Source organism: Cynoglossus semilaevis, chromosome 12 (genome assembly GCF_000523025.1).
Source record: "Cynoglossus semilaevis isolate Cse_v1.0 chromosome 12, Cse_v1.0, whole genome shotgun sequence".
Taxonomy (NCBI): Eukaryota; Metazoa; Chordata; class Actinopteri; order Pleuronectiformes; family Cynoglossidae; genus Cynoglossus; species Cynoglossus semilaevis.
Genome location: NC_024318.1, coordinates 7,801,090 through 7,818,473, shown reverse-complemented (window position 1 = coordinate 7,818,473; position 17,384 = coordinate 7,801,090). Strand labels below are relative to the sequence as shown.

Below are 17,384 nucleotides of genomic sequence, written 5' to 3'. Positions count from 1 at the left end.
GCCAAGCAATAAAGCAACAAGAGAAGAGTTCATTAAATGCAGCACACATCTGAAGCCCTGGTTAGTAAAAAAGCAGTACTAAAAGTATAAGTACACTGGGCTTGATGTAGGAGAAACTATTTCTTCTTTAGTTATTTAGTTTTAGAAAAAAAAAATCATTGCATTTTTCCACTGGCATTTTTCCATGGCCACTGAATGCTGATGGACCAATAGATAAGACATGTCAGTCTGAGACTACTCTCTCATGACAACTCAAGTGTGAGCTAAATCGTATTTTGGAGGTAATTACACCTGGTAAGGATTGGTAGTAAGCAGTAAAGCAAGAGGTCCTTTCACTTTAGTGTAGGAACAAAAGTATACAACTATTACACCAGCAAAGTTACTATTCAACCTTGAGGTAAAAATACTGAAAAGATTAGAAGAGAAGGAAAATACGTAGAAAATAAATAAAGGGAATGTTGAAATATTTAAGTGTTTATGAGTAAAATATAAAACACCGCTGCCACTTTTCACACTGCAGTTTCAATTCTGGGTCATGAACTGACCCAGAATGTAGGAACAGTCACTTCATTTCAAATTGAATGTGCTGAATCGCAGCTTCCAAAATAAATTGTCCATAAGGTCCAAATGGTGATGGCAGGGTCTATAAGAAAACACTGAAAAACACTGAATCAACTGACTGCTGAGGAAATAACAGCATTCCTTTGTCAATGTCAAATTTCCCGTGCTTTTATTTTTGACATTTGGGTGCAACATAAAGGATATATATATACTAACTTGTTCATTGGTTTCCTTCTTATTCTTCATGATTGGAGAATTCAGTATCACTAATGTTATTAGATGAGGAGAAAGGCCACTTCAACTATTTGTTTCATTTTAAAGGGAATTAATGAAACGTAGAAGTATGGATGACAGAGCCGGTCACATGTCCGGCTTAAATGAGTTTACTGATTGTATTGACTGTTACATAATGACCCTACTGAAGATGCATGAGAGAAGCATTAACATGCCAAAAATCTGATTAAAACCTAGAATCTAAGGTCCGACCAAACAGCCTGGAACAAATTGCTTCTTTTCTTATTGACACGGGATCCAGAGATTATTGAATCAATTGATTTTCTTCTCTCCGCCACTATTTCTTTCTTCACTAGGTGCCTTTATCTGGTTGTGCATATTGCCTCTAACTCTTCACATTCAGTATCATGGTGGTAGGGTGGATCCATTTAATGCATTTTGTAGGACAAACATGTTTGTTTTACAGCGTTCTAGTGGAGAAGAGATGTTTTTTTTTTCACCCTCACAGACGATACCATCACAGAAAAGAAACATTTCAGGTCGAATTAATTGCAACTTTCTGCTAATTCTTTCATCGATAGCCATGTTGAAAATCATTAGAAATAATGTTTATATTATTTTGAGATCAATAGAATCAGTTGGTAGAACTTCATTATAATCGCAGATAAAATGCTGCCTTTACTCCTATGTTTAAATAAGCTGTAGATGGAAAGACAAATTTACACCACTGCTGAAAACTCTTGACATGCACTGGTGCCATTGCCTCATACTGTCAAGTCTGTACTATATAGATAATGGTGTGTGTGTGTGAGTGTGAGTGTGAGTGTGTGTCAGACATATTTGTTCTACAGCTGTTATATGTGTAATAAAACCTAGATCAAAAAGCACTGGTATGACCCTAGTTTCTGGCCGTAGTGATTCAATTGCACTTGTGGCCCCCGTTTTCAATCTTGGCGTCAGACCCTTGGGTACAGCAGGGATCTCAAAGATCAGGGGAATTTTCTTCCAACAATTGAACCAGTATATCACCGGAGATCATCACAGCTACAACAGTGGTTCTGCATTATAAAGGAAAAAAAAAGCCTACTTCCTTTCGGAGGTCTTCATCCAGTCTTATCTGCACTATTCATGAGCTCTCTGGCCTGGGCTGCCAGGGATCCTCATGACAATGTGTAAATAAACATGCAAGCAACTGTTTACACCTAATGTTTGTGTATGCGACTCCAGTTGTAATTCCTGTGAATCTGATGAATAATGGATCTGAACAAGAATTCTCAAAGGTATTAAAGAAAACCTTGACCGTATCAGGAATTGCACATTAATCCTCACAGAGGCATGCAGCAACATTCCCTATTTTTCCCCAAATCCTTCATCAGACGCAGCCACTAGAGGATTATTTACCCACATGTCAAGATGGGATTTCTGGAGTTTGACATGTTTACAAAACACTATCTAGTCAAGTTATTTGTTTTAGTACATTTAATTACTTTTATGTTATACACTCTAAGTGAATTTAGGTTTTGTTGATTTTTTTTTTTTTTTGGTCTTGCCAAACTTGGCAAAGTTCATGACAGCAATATGCACTGAAAAGGAAGTCACAGAGTATCAGCCATATCACTGGGGCATTTATGATAATATGAAATAATATTCAATGGAAAAGCAGGCAGGTGTGAAATGGCCTGATAAGATGAAAATGTTGACACACCTGCTGATCACAAATAGCAATGTGAGCATTTTATGGCAGCTTTAGTCCCTTATCATTTGGGATTGTCGTCTGTTTTGAAATAGAACAGGCTTCAGCTGAATTTATATCCAAAACAAGTAAATAACATAAAAGCATTGCATTAGCCAAACCTGTTAATATCCAATGAGCAGTTAGCCAGCTATAAAGGGAAGATCTTAAGACTGGCATTGAATCATCAGATAATTTATTTCACTGACGCATAATGGACCAACTGATCTGTAGCTTCTATCTTCACTCTGCTACGTCATTCTTCTTCTGAGTTCTTCCATTTAGCCAAGGTCATTTCTAAGAAGTCATGTCCACAGCAGCAAGAATGACTTGGAATTTAGCAGGCAATTGAAGAAAAAGGCAGTTTAAAGGAGAAAATGAGAAAAACTACTGCAAGTATGAGCCCATCATGTTTCATATACTTTTTAGGAGCATTATATGGTGAGGATATTAAATACTGTACAAAATAGGCAAAAGCAACCAAAGGATTGACAACAGGCCTGACAAAGTTAGAAAATTTTATCAAAGAGGTTAGGAAGTTGGTGAAGCCAAGCCTTACCACTGCACTTTAACTAACACTGAAGCTACTAAAGACACCAGAGTCAATTTAGAAGCCTGGCGACTTTAACCAGGATAGCTGAGGGTTCAGAACCAAGGACAGAGTCAGTCAGTGGAAACCTCAGGATGTGGCATCATCTGCCAACAGTTTAACACAATCAAAATAATCAGCGTGAAGAAGCGATCTGGAGGCTGGGACTGTGATTTCATTTCAGCCAGGGGACAGGATCCTACGTGTGACGATAATGGTCACTACCTGAGAGGAAAGCTGATGATCTGGATCCACAGTGGAGTAGCTCTGGGCACAGTTATCCTTCTGCCAAGAGAAAGCAATACTCCCTGTTATTGAGTCACTTCAGTAGAACCGACTGTTACTCGAACTTTAGGACACATACACGCCACAAAATCCCTGTGCAAAAACTCCCTCTCTCACCAGACCTCTGCTTTGGTATTTCAATAACGGTAAGATCTATCACCAAAATAGTTCCTTCAAGTCCTGGATATCATTAATTACTTTTTAGCTGATATATTGTACAGATTTTTTAAATGTCTTTTAAAGCTAAATTCAATTATTGCCACAATGGAAAATCTGTGCAAAATAATCTTTAAAAAATAAAACAAATGAATAAAAAATAAATAAAAAGCTGACTTTCTAGGACATTACATTTTTCACATCTGTAAACTGAGGTGGTAACATCAGCCTGTTGTCACTGAGGCAGTGGCGTGAATAGAGCGCAGTGATAAAGGGATGAGCAGGCAGACAATGACTAAGTGATTAATGACCCTTTAGCTCTATTGTTCCTGTGCTTAAAGATTTCTTGTCTTTCACTTCATTAAACAGTTAGATTAACTGTTTTTTCTTAAAGCAGTGGTTTTTTAAAGCTAGACTTAAGTTCTGGTAGATATCTCTGTGTGTATAATACTGCAATGAAAACCATATACCCTGAACCATAGTGTGAGCATCAATCATACCAACAGCAATGTTGGATTTAAACCTTCTTGATTATTTTAAAAAAGTTAGGTCAATAAAAAAAGGTTTTATGTTTTGTTTATAACCTTATTTTTCTCTTTAATTAAATTGTTTTCTGACTTCCAGTTGGTTTGAATAATTTCAAGTATTTTTCTCAATGACAACACTTAATTTTAGATGTTAAATTCTAGTATTTGATTTTTTATTCTTCACTTCTTCTAAGTGAATGGAAATAATTTTCCATTTTTCATTTTTGTGTATTAAAAATATAATCCTAGTTAAATCTTTTTAAAATATGATTCTTGGGTGGCAGTGTCTACTGCAAACAAATGTTTTTTAACAATCCAAAAAAGTGAGCAAATACATTGGTCCTTGGGTTTTTTGTATGATTTTCTTTTTCTTTCTAGATAAAAAGGATAATTTTGCTGCTGATGAGTTTCCTTTTTGTTTTAACTTCACCAGCTGTGTTTGTGAGAGAGATATTTAATGTCAATGGAGGTTCCTGGATAAATGAAGATAATTTAATAAATATAAAACGATATCTTGAGATGGAATATTTCTTCATATTTTCTAATTGCTGCTAGTTTGAATGCACAGTTCCAGAAGCTAAAACATCCCCAAAAGACTCCACATGAACAGTATTAATCCATAAATTGAGTCTTTGAATTCTGTGCAACGTGAAAAGCTACAATAATTATAAGGGTTTAACAGCTGTGTGGTAAAGGCTGGTTGCTTTCACATCGCTGCTCTTGACAGGAAGAATAATCGGCCAATTCACAGCCATCTCACTTCCCTGTTCTTTCATCAGGGGAAAGGGGGAAAAAAAGGTTTGCCCTGTTCTGTGGTTTCGTCAAACTGCCAACCGGGGTCCGGGAAAACACTTCATTAACCACTTCTGTGGCAGAGGATGGTGGGGCTTTTTCAATCTGAAATCCGAGAGAGACCACAATGCATTACACTGAAGGGGCTGTCACTTCTGCTCAGGTTCATTTCCATTTTAAGTGTGATCTTGAGTCAATCAAATAAAACGAGTCATTTAACTCTGGAGATCATTTATTAGTTTATTCACCCAGCTTGTTTTATAACATATTTACATGTCACAGGCAAGAGTGAAGGTGGGTAAGGTGCAAAATATATTTGTCCCTAGAATCACATTTGGAGGAATGCTGTTAGTGGAAAACTAAAAAAAAAAACCACATTTGCCTTTCTCTCTGGTTAACAATTGAAACTCAGTGACGTGGCTGCCACTGCTGTGCTGTTTTTTACAGTATACACCTATGGTAGCACACTCTCCAGTTCCTGTTTGATTCTGCAGCCGTACCCCTCCCCCTGCTCTCCAACCCAGTCCCTGATTGCTTCACTTTGGCTTCCAATCTCACCTTGGTGATTGCAGGCCACACTCTGATTAGTTTGAGCTGTTCCTTCTTATCCAATGAAATCCAGCCTTTACTTTTTCCATCTTTTACATGATATCAGAAATAAAATGATTTAAAACCAACACCTCTGTATGATAAACAGCCTCAACTCTGTATTTTGGCGTGGTTGCATGGTTAAACCTAAGAATGAAATAAAAGGGTCTTTGCTGATTTTAAAAGTAATTCAAGTAAAGTAATAAGGGGGATACAGCTGGTGGGGTTTAAGTGGCTTAATTTTTCTGAAATGTCACTAATTTTTGTTGTGGTCCTTGTTTTGTGGCCTTCACCAATTCCTCTACTAGTATCTCTAAGCTTCATAGTTCATTTAAATATTCTCAAAAACGTTTCCTGCTCCAGCAAGACAATACCCTTTTTTTTGTTATTTGTTCCATTATCAGAACAATAATAAATTAACAAACCACATAAAGCACAATATCTATATCTATCTATCTATCTATCTATCTATCTATCTATCTATCTATCTATCTATATATGTATATAGTATATACCTATATGTTGTGTATATTGTATATCTAGTACATACCTATATATTGTATATTATAGATACAATATATACATTTCTTTAAAAAAGACCGAGAAAACACAAATCTGCAATAAAGTATAAAAAGTATAACTTGTTGAAGTTACTCCCTAACACAGGAAAAAGAAAAACCCAAACCATCTCCAACTGTGTGGTTAGCAGTTGTATTACTGGGCCTCAGGGTTTGTTGTTAGCAGCAAACTGAACAAACTGCCAATGTTGAATTAAACCAGACACTCTGGTGTAATAATGTCAGATGTAAGGATGCTCACGTCGTCATGGAGAATCTTGGATAACACTTCCCACCTACTCAGGGGCATTCTGGTGCAACACAGAGGGAGGTGCAGAGACCGATTCCACCACAAAGCACCACAAGCAGTCATTACTGTCTGCTGCTGTTGAACTTTTCAACGCAGTCATTTTCTCTTAGATCATCCTTCACTATTCTTATAACTGTACAATAGTTTATCACATAAGGTATGACATTTCATTTTTTTGGTACAACTGGCCCTAAAATGTGACCTACTGTGATTATCTTAATGTAATACTACAGTACAGTCATACAATAGCTGCATCAAGTAATAACAATTTAAAGATGGGAATGAGAAGATGATCCACTAGCCAACAGCAGCAGTTCACACTGTATATACATACATAAATCATTTGTCTGGTCTTTTGCACTGGTGATAACACGCATATCATTTGTTGTTTCTTTTCTTCATCTCCTCTCACTTTCTGCTCCGTTCTTTCTTTCTTGCTGCCATTTTCATTCAAACCATGCAGCCACAGCCAAAACCTTAATGGTTTCAACAATGTGTTAATTAGACAGTTAACATATTTAATATGATATAATTGAAGCTGTACTTAAAGTTTATCATATCTCAGATTGTTTTTCAATATCCTGCAGCTATTTAAATACCATCAGGTTCTTTTGCACCTGCTGATTCTCAACACTTGGAGTTGCATCTAGCCCATATTGTTGTGATGCCCATACTGTTTGAACCTAAAAAAACATTGGTAATCCTGACTATTTGACCTAATCATTTTTTCAGTCATACAGCAGAACACTATATGACACCTACAAAGCCTAAGAGAAATAAACACTGACATTAGCCTCTGGAAAACAGAGGTGCAGTATGTTAACGTTGGTTTTCAAACTGTTTTATTACAATTACTAAGATGGACAGCCACAGGGGGAGCCGTGGTGCCAAGGTGGACAGCCACAGGGGGAGCCGTGGTGCTCCCCCTGTGGGTTACATGTTACCTGTTACATGTCACCATGCAGTCTGAGCTGCACACAGGAAAGCTTGATGGTGCCCAGAGATCTTCTTCAAATAAAACTGCCCAATACTACCCTTCATTAGTTGAACATGTTCTTCAGCAACTCAGATCAATCCTACTGTTTTCATGATAACATTCGACCAACGCGGAGACCATTCAAACCTAATAGTTTCTCCTTCTCTTCCACTGTTAGGTGCAATGACAGAAAGAAAGCACTTAGGGATTGGTCGGACACGCTGTCTAATTTCCTAGGCCATTATTCATAGTAATTTCTATGATTGTCCACAACAACCCTCAATTAAATGTTCATTTATTCACTTAGCGTCAGTTATTTGTTGGCAATCGTTTGTCATGTTGGAGCTCACGAGTGGAATTTTAATGATTTATGAATGGACTCACTGTTTGACTCTCACTGAAAAACATGTATCCAACTACAACTGTACATGCTGCCTCAGCACCATGACTGGCTGTGTTCCCTCTCACAGCATGAATGTTTGATGTGAGGATTTGGCACAATGAGCAGTTGTTTTCCTTTAATGGGACAAATGCATGTTATGCTTCTAATAGCAGGACCTAATAGCAAAACCAGGTGTGAGACACAATTACCGAATTTATTTACATAAAAAAAGAGCTGTAAATAATAAACATAAGTATATTTCTCAGCGTTGGATATTTATTAATAAAGTCCATATGGTGACTTCCCTGATCTTATGAATTGACAGTTGGATGAAACTGCATGAATGCCGCACGTCTGCTAATGAATCCATACTCATTCCTTCAGGGATAAATGCCATGCAGCCAAGGTTTCCCTTCATCTTTCCATCTCAGCTGGGAGACATCCTCGTTTAGTTAAATTAGCTGGAGCCCAGCTTGGCTTAAACGCAAAGACACCAATGACATTTCAAGGTTAAAGTGAGGGGAGTCAGGCATTGATTTCATCCATGTTCATACAGTACACTGACAAGGAAAACAATCTGAAGGAGGGATAGAAGAAAAATCACCATATGTGGTAGAAAAAGTAGAAAATATTTTAGATGACAAAATCCCTCCATCCTATTTGTGTTAATATTTCAGTATCATATACACATGAGATAGTAAAATAATAATAATAATAATAATAAAAAGACCCCAGATCATCAGAGACAGTTCTTCTCTGCCCTCAGTGAAGGTGAAAAAAGGATGAAATAAAGGTTTTACAAATTCACAAAACTATCAGTGAGAAATAAATAGAAGAAAAGCAAAGTGACAAGGAAAAAGTGAGAAAGATAAGGGGCAGGATGTGGAGATGGGAGCGCAATTTTCACTTGTAGTCTATGGTTCAGAGTGAGGCGATATGGAGATTTACTCAGGAAGTTGGATGGAGTGAGGAACTGGGCTGAGATAAGGGCCGTGGAGGATTATTCAATCAATCGCCTGTAGCCATATCTTTACACAACTTCTCTGAAGAGACACAGGAAGTAGTCAGTGCCTCAAGGGATAAGACAGAAAAGAAATGATGGCAGGTCTCTTCAGTTTACAAAAGCTGTGCCTTATGCCCTGCGTCAGAGAGTGTAATTACAGGAGATTGTAACAGCGTGCATATCAATTTACCAAGGAATGAAGTCAGATTGTTAAAAGTTGTATAGCAAATACTCCTTCAAGCTTAAATATACCAATCTATTTGTTACATTTCTATGATAATCTCCAGCCCTTTGGATTCATTGTCAAAAAACTATTTTTTATATATATTTTTTAAATAGATCAGGGGAGAAATATATTCTTAATCTCATACAAAATACAGAGCAAAATGTCAGGGTTAGTCAAAAAGTACCAGTACAGATGTTGTCATTTCGAAAGGTATCTGAATTAATAAACTAAATCATGTTTCCCAAGCTGAAGGACAGATGTATCGTGATGTAATTGTGCAGCATTGAGCTGCATTAGGTTTAATTTGAGCTGGCAGCAAAACCTGTTAAAATGGATCTATTTTGATAGAATTTCTTTTTTGTCCTCGACAAACTGAAAGAACGTTAGAAGGTATCTCAATATCAGTCCTTAGAGGAGGCAAGGAAGCAGGTTGTGACCTATTGTGAAAGAAATCCCCAGGAATTCTACAAAGAAGAAATTCTATCTAACACTCACAGAAGGGAACTGTATTAGAGTATCAAACAGAGTCTGACTGAGGAAAGGTTCAAATGAAGATTTAAGAAAATGTATTGTATATGTATTCTGAGTGTATTTATCAGATTCATAATAAGGGAGGGCTGACAAACGCTCATTTCATAGTCTGCTGTGGCAGCAGGTCATTACATTAAGTAAACAAATTATAGTGCCACCGCCGCCGGCGTGCTGATGAATGACTGGACATAATGGCCCTGATGAACACACTTTGGATTTTGTTACTTCAGTCACATCATTAAGTTGTACAGGGTTGCCCCCTTTCTGCCTGACGCGTTTGGTATAAATGAACCCCTGACAGCGTCTGTGCGATCCGTCTCCCCTCCCATTTGAAATAAAGTCAGCTTTGACACAATACCATTTTTCACCGCAAAACAGAGTTCCCGGTCACAAAAGCAAGGGGCCGGTTACAATGGAGATAAAAGACAGTGGTGAGAAAGTGTGTGTGAATTTTGACCTGTGAAGGTTGAATCACCAAACAAGGATATGATTTAGAGCAGCTGTCTTATATTTACCGAGTGTGTGAGGGCACGTGTGTGGTTCCTGCTCCCACTCACACACAGATGAATGGTTTAATGTTCGAACAGCATGAAATTAGTGACAAAATTTCGGGATATTCTTCAATCTTCTATAAGGGCTGATGGGTAAATTAACTCTGAGCAGCCTGTGATAATGGAATAGATGGTGCACCTCCTGACACCACACTGGTTTGCCCCTCCATCAACTACATCGATGGTGGAAAATTAATTAGCAACACACTACAGCTATTTTTCACCATTGAAATTAACATCACCTTTAAAAAAAAGAAAGAGAGAGAAAAAAGGCTCAGATAGTTTCAGTGATGTGAGCTTCTATTGATTCTTGGTTTCATTGATTCCCTCTCTTTTTTCGGTCAGTAGCAGAGCTAGAAGAGAGAGGTTGGAGGGTGGAGCAGCTGTGAGAAGGTATCTCTCTCTCTTTCTCTCTCTCTCTCTCTCTCTCTCTCTCTCTCTGAATAGGGATTGTGAATCACCGGGCACCGGGGTGAGGTGCTGCATGAACAACAACGGCTAATGCTGCTGCAGACTGTGCTGCAACCAGACTTGGTGTGCTGAGGGGCTCTCACTGCAGATGTGCTCCTGACACGTTACAGCAGCTAAATTGCCAGCACTTAATGAGACCCCGGAATTATTGAATTTCTGTCAGCTTGACGCAAGACACAAACAGACACACTGGCACTGTCTAAAAGCCCACTTAAAAGCTTCCTTAATCCCCGTCCTTACAGTAAGGATGTAATGTTAACAGGTAGCACCGGCTCCCAGGATCAAGCTCTGGGATTTATTTTATTTAAATGAAGCCTAGAATTTAAAAACTATATATATACTCAGATGGGATTTGGAAATATCAGAGCTAGGATGATTTTTCCATCCTAACTTGAATTAATTAAATAAATGTTGTTACTTAGAGGGTTAGGGATAGGATTTTTTCTCAGTTATCAGACACAGCACTGATACTGGTGTACACACTTTCTCCCTGTATGTGGCGGACAGGCATTTTGATGTTTTGTCAGACAGAAGGGATGTCTTTAGTGATTTCAGGACAAAAGAAAACACAATCTTTAAAGATTGAACATAATAGAAATGATTGTGTTGTGAATTAACCATAATCTGTGAATGCACAGCTAAATTAAGATAAGGTATTTTTATTTCATTTCATCTGGTGTCATTCTGCTCTATACTTGGAATTACTTTCAAACGAAGCCTTCATCAGTGGTTGCCATGGTGTTTGTCAGCATCGTGATTTAAAAAAGCCACAGCAGTTGGACAGTAATCCAGATTACTATCTGCTCACTCCTTACTCTGTCAACCTGAGCTGACCCAAAAATGTGTCTTCAATTCAAGAGACAAAAATGTCAGTGACAAAGTCCTTAGGGGATGAAGTTTACCCCAAAAACTCTGGCATAAGTGAAAGTGGAAGGAAAAAGTTGTTCAAATGCTTGCATTTGTTGAGAGTATCTTCTTTTTTTTCCATTGCTTGGGGAGAACGACTCAAACTCTGTGACACGGAGCTCTGTCAGTGTGAGTTATCACCTCCCCATGGCTAATCGTCAGTAGTCGCCGGCTGAGGTCACAGCGATGTCTAGGCTAAGGTGTTGAGGGAACAGTGCAGGTGAAAATATGTGTTGTTATTCATTCACACAGCTTCCTGACCTTCATGAGTAAGAACAGCAACACACTCCCTCCCCGTCACTGAAACAGACTACAGATTTTTAATCTGTTTTCCATTGGCTTATATATATATATATATATATATATATATATATATATATAATGTAACCATTATTTGTTTTACATCCTGTACGAGTGGTGTTTCCTAAGAAGGATTTCACATTTCCAACCCCTCAAAGCAAGAGCTCGCAGGTCCACTTAGACCTGTCCTCTGCAGACTGAGCTCAGAGTTATATTTATATGTTTCCTCTGTATCCTCCATGGTTAGGACTGCAGGTCAGATGAACTGTTAGTACATCTCCTATAGGCCTGTGTATAGGCCAAAGAGAGCTTTGCAGGATACACACCTAAGGATATCAAATTACAGAAAATTATGAACTCCGACCCATGTCATCCCAGACTCTCTTTTATTATTCGAGACACACAGTTGAGAATGACCTTGACCAAAAGCCTTGGTTGCAAGCTAAAATAATCACATAAGTAATTTCAAAAATTATTACCAGGCAGAAATTCTGGTGAAAGATTATGGGATTCCAGATTTATCAAGCACCATCTTTGTTCTTTCGTCTTTTGTCTTTTGGGAATGTGTTAATGTGGAAAAATGTCAAAAAAGAATATTAAAAATTAGAACAATTTTCCCTGCTGCACTTACGGAAATAAATATGTCACTTCGTCAAACTGCTAATTTTACTGTTTAATATTCATGAGTGTAAAAATAATAATTTGACAGCTCTGACTGAGCAAGGTTTTCTGAAGCAACACTAAACAGTTCTGTGTTCTAACAGGTTTGGGGTGTCGCTGTGACAGTGTTGACAGTCGACAGTGAAGTTTTAACTATGTAAAATACCTGTTTTAAACTTGACTCTTGTTTTTGTGTCCAGTGACATGAACTACCCACAGCCTAAATCCCCTTTTCTAATGTGTTGGATTGTTAAGCATCACTGGACGCCTCAGCGGCAGGACAATCTCCGGTGCAATCTAATGAGCTCCTGATTGTACTACTTCCTCCACGCCGCTCTCACTGAAAACCGACTGCCTTTGCCCGACATGAATGCCAGTGTTCTGATAAAGGTCAATGAGGGTGAGACAAGACCACTGAAGTTTGCCTTCTTTAATTAGCTGCAGCTTTGTGCTTGCCTCTCAACCTGCCGTGTCAGTACAACTATGTTCAGATTTAAGGCCGTGGCCAGAACAAATATAGACCTGAGAGACAAAAGAAGGGAGGGGTTGAAGTTCAGCAACGATTTTCTGAGATCAGACACTTGAATCTGTCTGACTAAAGAATACTAATAAAGTTTGGTGATATCCACATGTGGAGTGCCATATCAACAGTGCTGCACCGCAGTCAACCACACTGTGGTCTATTTACAAGAAAATTAAAAAAAACGTGTAAATTCTCAGTCATTCACACCTGCTTAGATCTCCTCCTAGAGGGCAGAATGAGAAGTGCTAATCAAATGTATTTTATGATAACAACACACTTAAATCCCAATATTGAACAAAATGAATGAAACAAAGAGGGAGGACAAACTGTTTCCTTTCTAAAATTTCCTCTGCAAATTTATTTACCTGACGCAGCTGCAACCTCCAAACAACAACAACAAGAATGATGCTTTTACCTATTTGCAGATATAAAATCTAAACCTCTACCAAAAACTATAACTTCATAGGAAAAAGTACTCAAGGATTTTTCTTTTATTCCTCTAAGCATTAAAAAAAATGATTATGAATGAAGTCTTTTTGTGCTCATTCAAATGTTGGGTAAATTATGTTTTTATATAGAAGGATGTGAAAGTGATGAATGCCTATATGCAAGTAAATAGAAATGATATTAAAGATCAGGGACAAAGACAGAAAAAGGTATGTAGTAGAGTGATGTAAAATATGGAATGTATTTGTACATCTACTCCACTCACATCACATCCTTATACTAGTACATTTTTTTCCCAATACAATTACTTATTCAACTCAAAATCCACTTCTACTTTAAACTGAAGGAAATATTAGAATACCAATTTTTTTGCATTTTATTTTGTGATGTGTTCAATGTGAGTACAACTGCAGTATTAATATTTTTGTTTGTCAACAGAATGTAATATATAAGTATTTTAAAAAAAACACTGCAAACAAAACCAAGCATCATCCACTTCTATATGAAAATCAAATATTAATGTGACTTATCATAAACCCTGTGTCTAACCTACTTTCTGGAGCATATTTACCCTGGGGCTGGACCATAATGCATTTCCTCTGTTTATGCAGTATGCCTTCTTCTTAGGGAATAGACACACAGTACAAAAAGCCTCAGCCTAATGTGTGCAAAAAGTCAAGATGACTTACTAGTGAACAAATGTAAGTACGAGAAGGGCCAACTCAAGGGGATGGAGAAGGTCCTCATGCTGCCTGCTGGGGACTTTCCCCCTCCCCCTGTATCGATCATTCTGTCCACCATGTAATTAGACCACGGTGAAAGCAAGTGGAGGAGAAATGGAAGAGAGGACAGTCTGCAGTGCAGACAGCGAGAGGCCAATGTTGTGTCAATAAAGGAAGAAAGGGAAATAAGGAAGAGATACATGAGGATTTGTCACAAACCCTCAATACTTGTCTTTCGGCTCATCGTGCATCTGCAGCCGTCTGCGGTGATAGTGATCGAAGAGATGTGGAGATGAAATAGTCGAATAGGGCAGGAGAAGAACGAACAAAAACAAAATGTCACTTTGTGCCTTTGATTGATTGGTCAGTTTAGTCATCTGTGACCTTTTGTTTCCTGCCACATAAAAGCTGTCTGGGGTGAAGGTGTCGGTTGGAACTATTGATAAATTCCTGTGTCTAAATCCATCTGCTCAATGTCATGTTCATCAGAGATGAATATGAACAGGAGGTGAACATTGACACACGTGGAATAACGATCATTCTCCAAAGCACTCCTGTAGGACGATAAAAGACAGCAAGAGCACAAACAAAAAGGTTTGATTTTTTTTTCATATGAGGTTTTATTAATTGCTAAATAGGTGAAAACTGTTTGGTTTGATGATGACGACACATGAAGGAAACAGACAGCAGCAGCAGAAGAAGAAGAAGACAAAGAATTAATTTTCTACATAGCAGTAGTAGAAAAAATAAGTATTTCAGCATCCCTGTCTCAGGGATCAGCCTAACCCATCACAGATCGTTAGAGTTCTTTTGTTTCTTTAAAGTGGATGGTGTAACACTCCCACAACATCGTGATGACTCAGTGTACTTCATTGAGTTTTTCCACAACGAATTCAACTTCAATTTAACTCTTTTGTTTTATTCTCTGCCATTGCCTCTACTTCTGAGTTCCCTTTGTCATTTGTTCTGTTTTAACTTCCTATCACAGCTGATTGATTATTGATTATTTCAATGTTTGATTCATCAACCCCATCCCCCTGCTCTGGTAAAATCAGGACATTTCTGTCATTTTTATTACAGCCTGATGTAAGACATGCCTCTTATACACCACATTACTGTTGAAGTACACAGGAACATGTAACTATCGGCAGTTCTTTAGCAGCATATAGAGTATAAAAGAAGACCACATTTGGTAAGACCTACTTTTATTTCATTTTCACTCATTCTGTTCCTTTCCCATGTGCAGTGTTCCCTCCCTCTGCTCTTAACTGCCTGTTCTGCTCCTCGCTCCCTTCAGAGCCGAACACTTTATGTGCAAAAAGCCTTGCAATTCCAGCGACACAGTCGACTACAAGAAATCGCTTGGACCGCGACTCCACAGTGCAAAATTCCACTTAGTGAATTCCCCGAGGTTGTTTTGGTGTTTTGTTACACAGCTTTAATCGTCCAGGATGGATGGCACTGTCAGAGGATGTAAATGTGGCACAAGTTGTAAGGACTGCATTTCACACTGCTTTTGAACCATGGAAAGTTCCTGAAAAGCATGGATTAAATGAGTCTGGACGAGGGAAGGGAAAACAGAAAGAGGATGTGGATTTATGGAATAAAATCATATTGATTAGGTACAAATTCAAAAATATCATTATTTATATAATCTCATTAAAACCCTGCAAACATTCACTATAAAATCAAAACATAAAGTCACATTATGATTCACATTTAGCCAATTAGCTGCTGACAGAACTGCATGACAAGAACTGAATCCACAAGTACAGCATAATATAACTAGCGGTTGTGGATAGAACAATGATTATGAGACGCTTGATTTGCTTCTTAAAAGTAATTATTACTGACATCTGGACCATGAAATGTATAAAGTGAGTCTATGCAGACACAACATGAAATGTCATGTTTTAATAATTAACTCAGAGAAAATACTTCAGCGTTCCAACAGCAGCGGTGAAAAACAACCAAGCGAACCAAAACAAAGAAAGTAGAGACTTGTGTTAAGGTTAGAGGTGAAAGGACCTCAAGAAAAAAAATCTAAGCAGGTTTACAGGATGCTGAACTGTGAAGGTAAGATTCGTACAGGCACACATTATGGCCAAGAAGTTGCCAAGAAATAGAACCTGACCAACATTCTCCATTATTCTTGCCTTGGTTGCTTATCTAGCAAATTAATCAAAAAGTCCCAACGCCCAATTTCAGTTTTGCACCTTCTTAACTGCATATGTTATCGACTAAATACACCGGAGACGCTGAGTTATAATGCAGCTTTGGACCATGTGGGGGCAGGGATGCATCATTCAGTTCAAGCATACACAGAAAAGCTACGCTAGCTGTAGCAAAAATTTGGACACTGCCCACAAAAGATTAAACCTACCTACAGAGTTAATATTTTATATTTAATGGGCCCCGGACACACACACACACACACACAAATAGAACTATATAAGTAGTAACTATACCTGGGTGATCATTATTGCATATGAGATCTCTCAACACTTAAGGGAGACAACCAATCAAAACGAAGCATTAAGACAGACGGTCTCCCTGAGCGTTCTTTAGAGTTGAGACCTCAGACACGGGTCAATATAAAAATCTAATTAAGTCCAACATGTTGATACGAAGGTAATTTACATGCAGTGGCTCAAGTTGTCAAACTGGCGGTGAAAGGATTGTGTGAATCTGAATGAATTCATTTTAGAACATTATTACTGTGGATCATGTATGGTTCTGTGGGAACAACATTGGCTGGAGGATTATTTTAATTAAAACATGCCTCAATATGTCAGTCACGGAAGGGTTTTTGTCATACTTTAATGTGCTTAAAGGAAAGGCAAACATCAAGGCGTCGCATGTGGAAAAAATGTGGAAAAATTCAAGTGATAATTAATTTTTACTACCAAAACAGATGTTCTGTTGTCTCTAAGGAGTGAGTCATTTTTTTAAACAGTTTGTACAAAACAAATGAAAAAAGAAAAGAAAACTGTGTTATTGTGCCGTCAAATAAACTGAGAGGGAAAAGTACAGCTCCTCTGCTGTTAAACTTAAACCTGAGGCTGTTTTTTTTTTCACTCTCTCACTGTCTTTTACACGAGGGCTCTCAATTATCCAAGGTTGCAACTTATCACCCAATTTAATTTAGATTTTAAAAGGAGCAACTATATCCAAGGCCTGTGAGGGGCTGGTTGACCTGCCGTGGGTCGACCCTGCCTTTATGCAGCTGTCAGCCAGGATTGGCTGCAGTCATCTCTCACTTTCAGTGAAAGATAAGTGGTTGAAGATGAATGACATAGTGGATGACTGTATTATTATCTTAGGTTGAGACCCACAGGTCGATGTTCTCCCGCAA

General features: G+C 38.0%; 1 protein-coding gene across 11 annotated transcripts in view; it reads right to left on the bottom strand.

Moving 5' to 3' along the window:
* The window catches only part of LOC103387282 (neurexin-1a), a 285,061-nt gene that overhangs the window by 203,527 nt on the left and 64,150 nt on the right, over window positions 1-17,384 (bottom strand). The gene's annotated exons all lie outside the window — the stretch shown is intronic.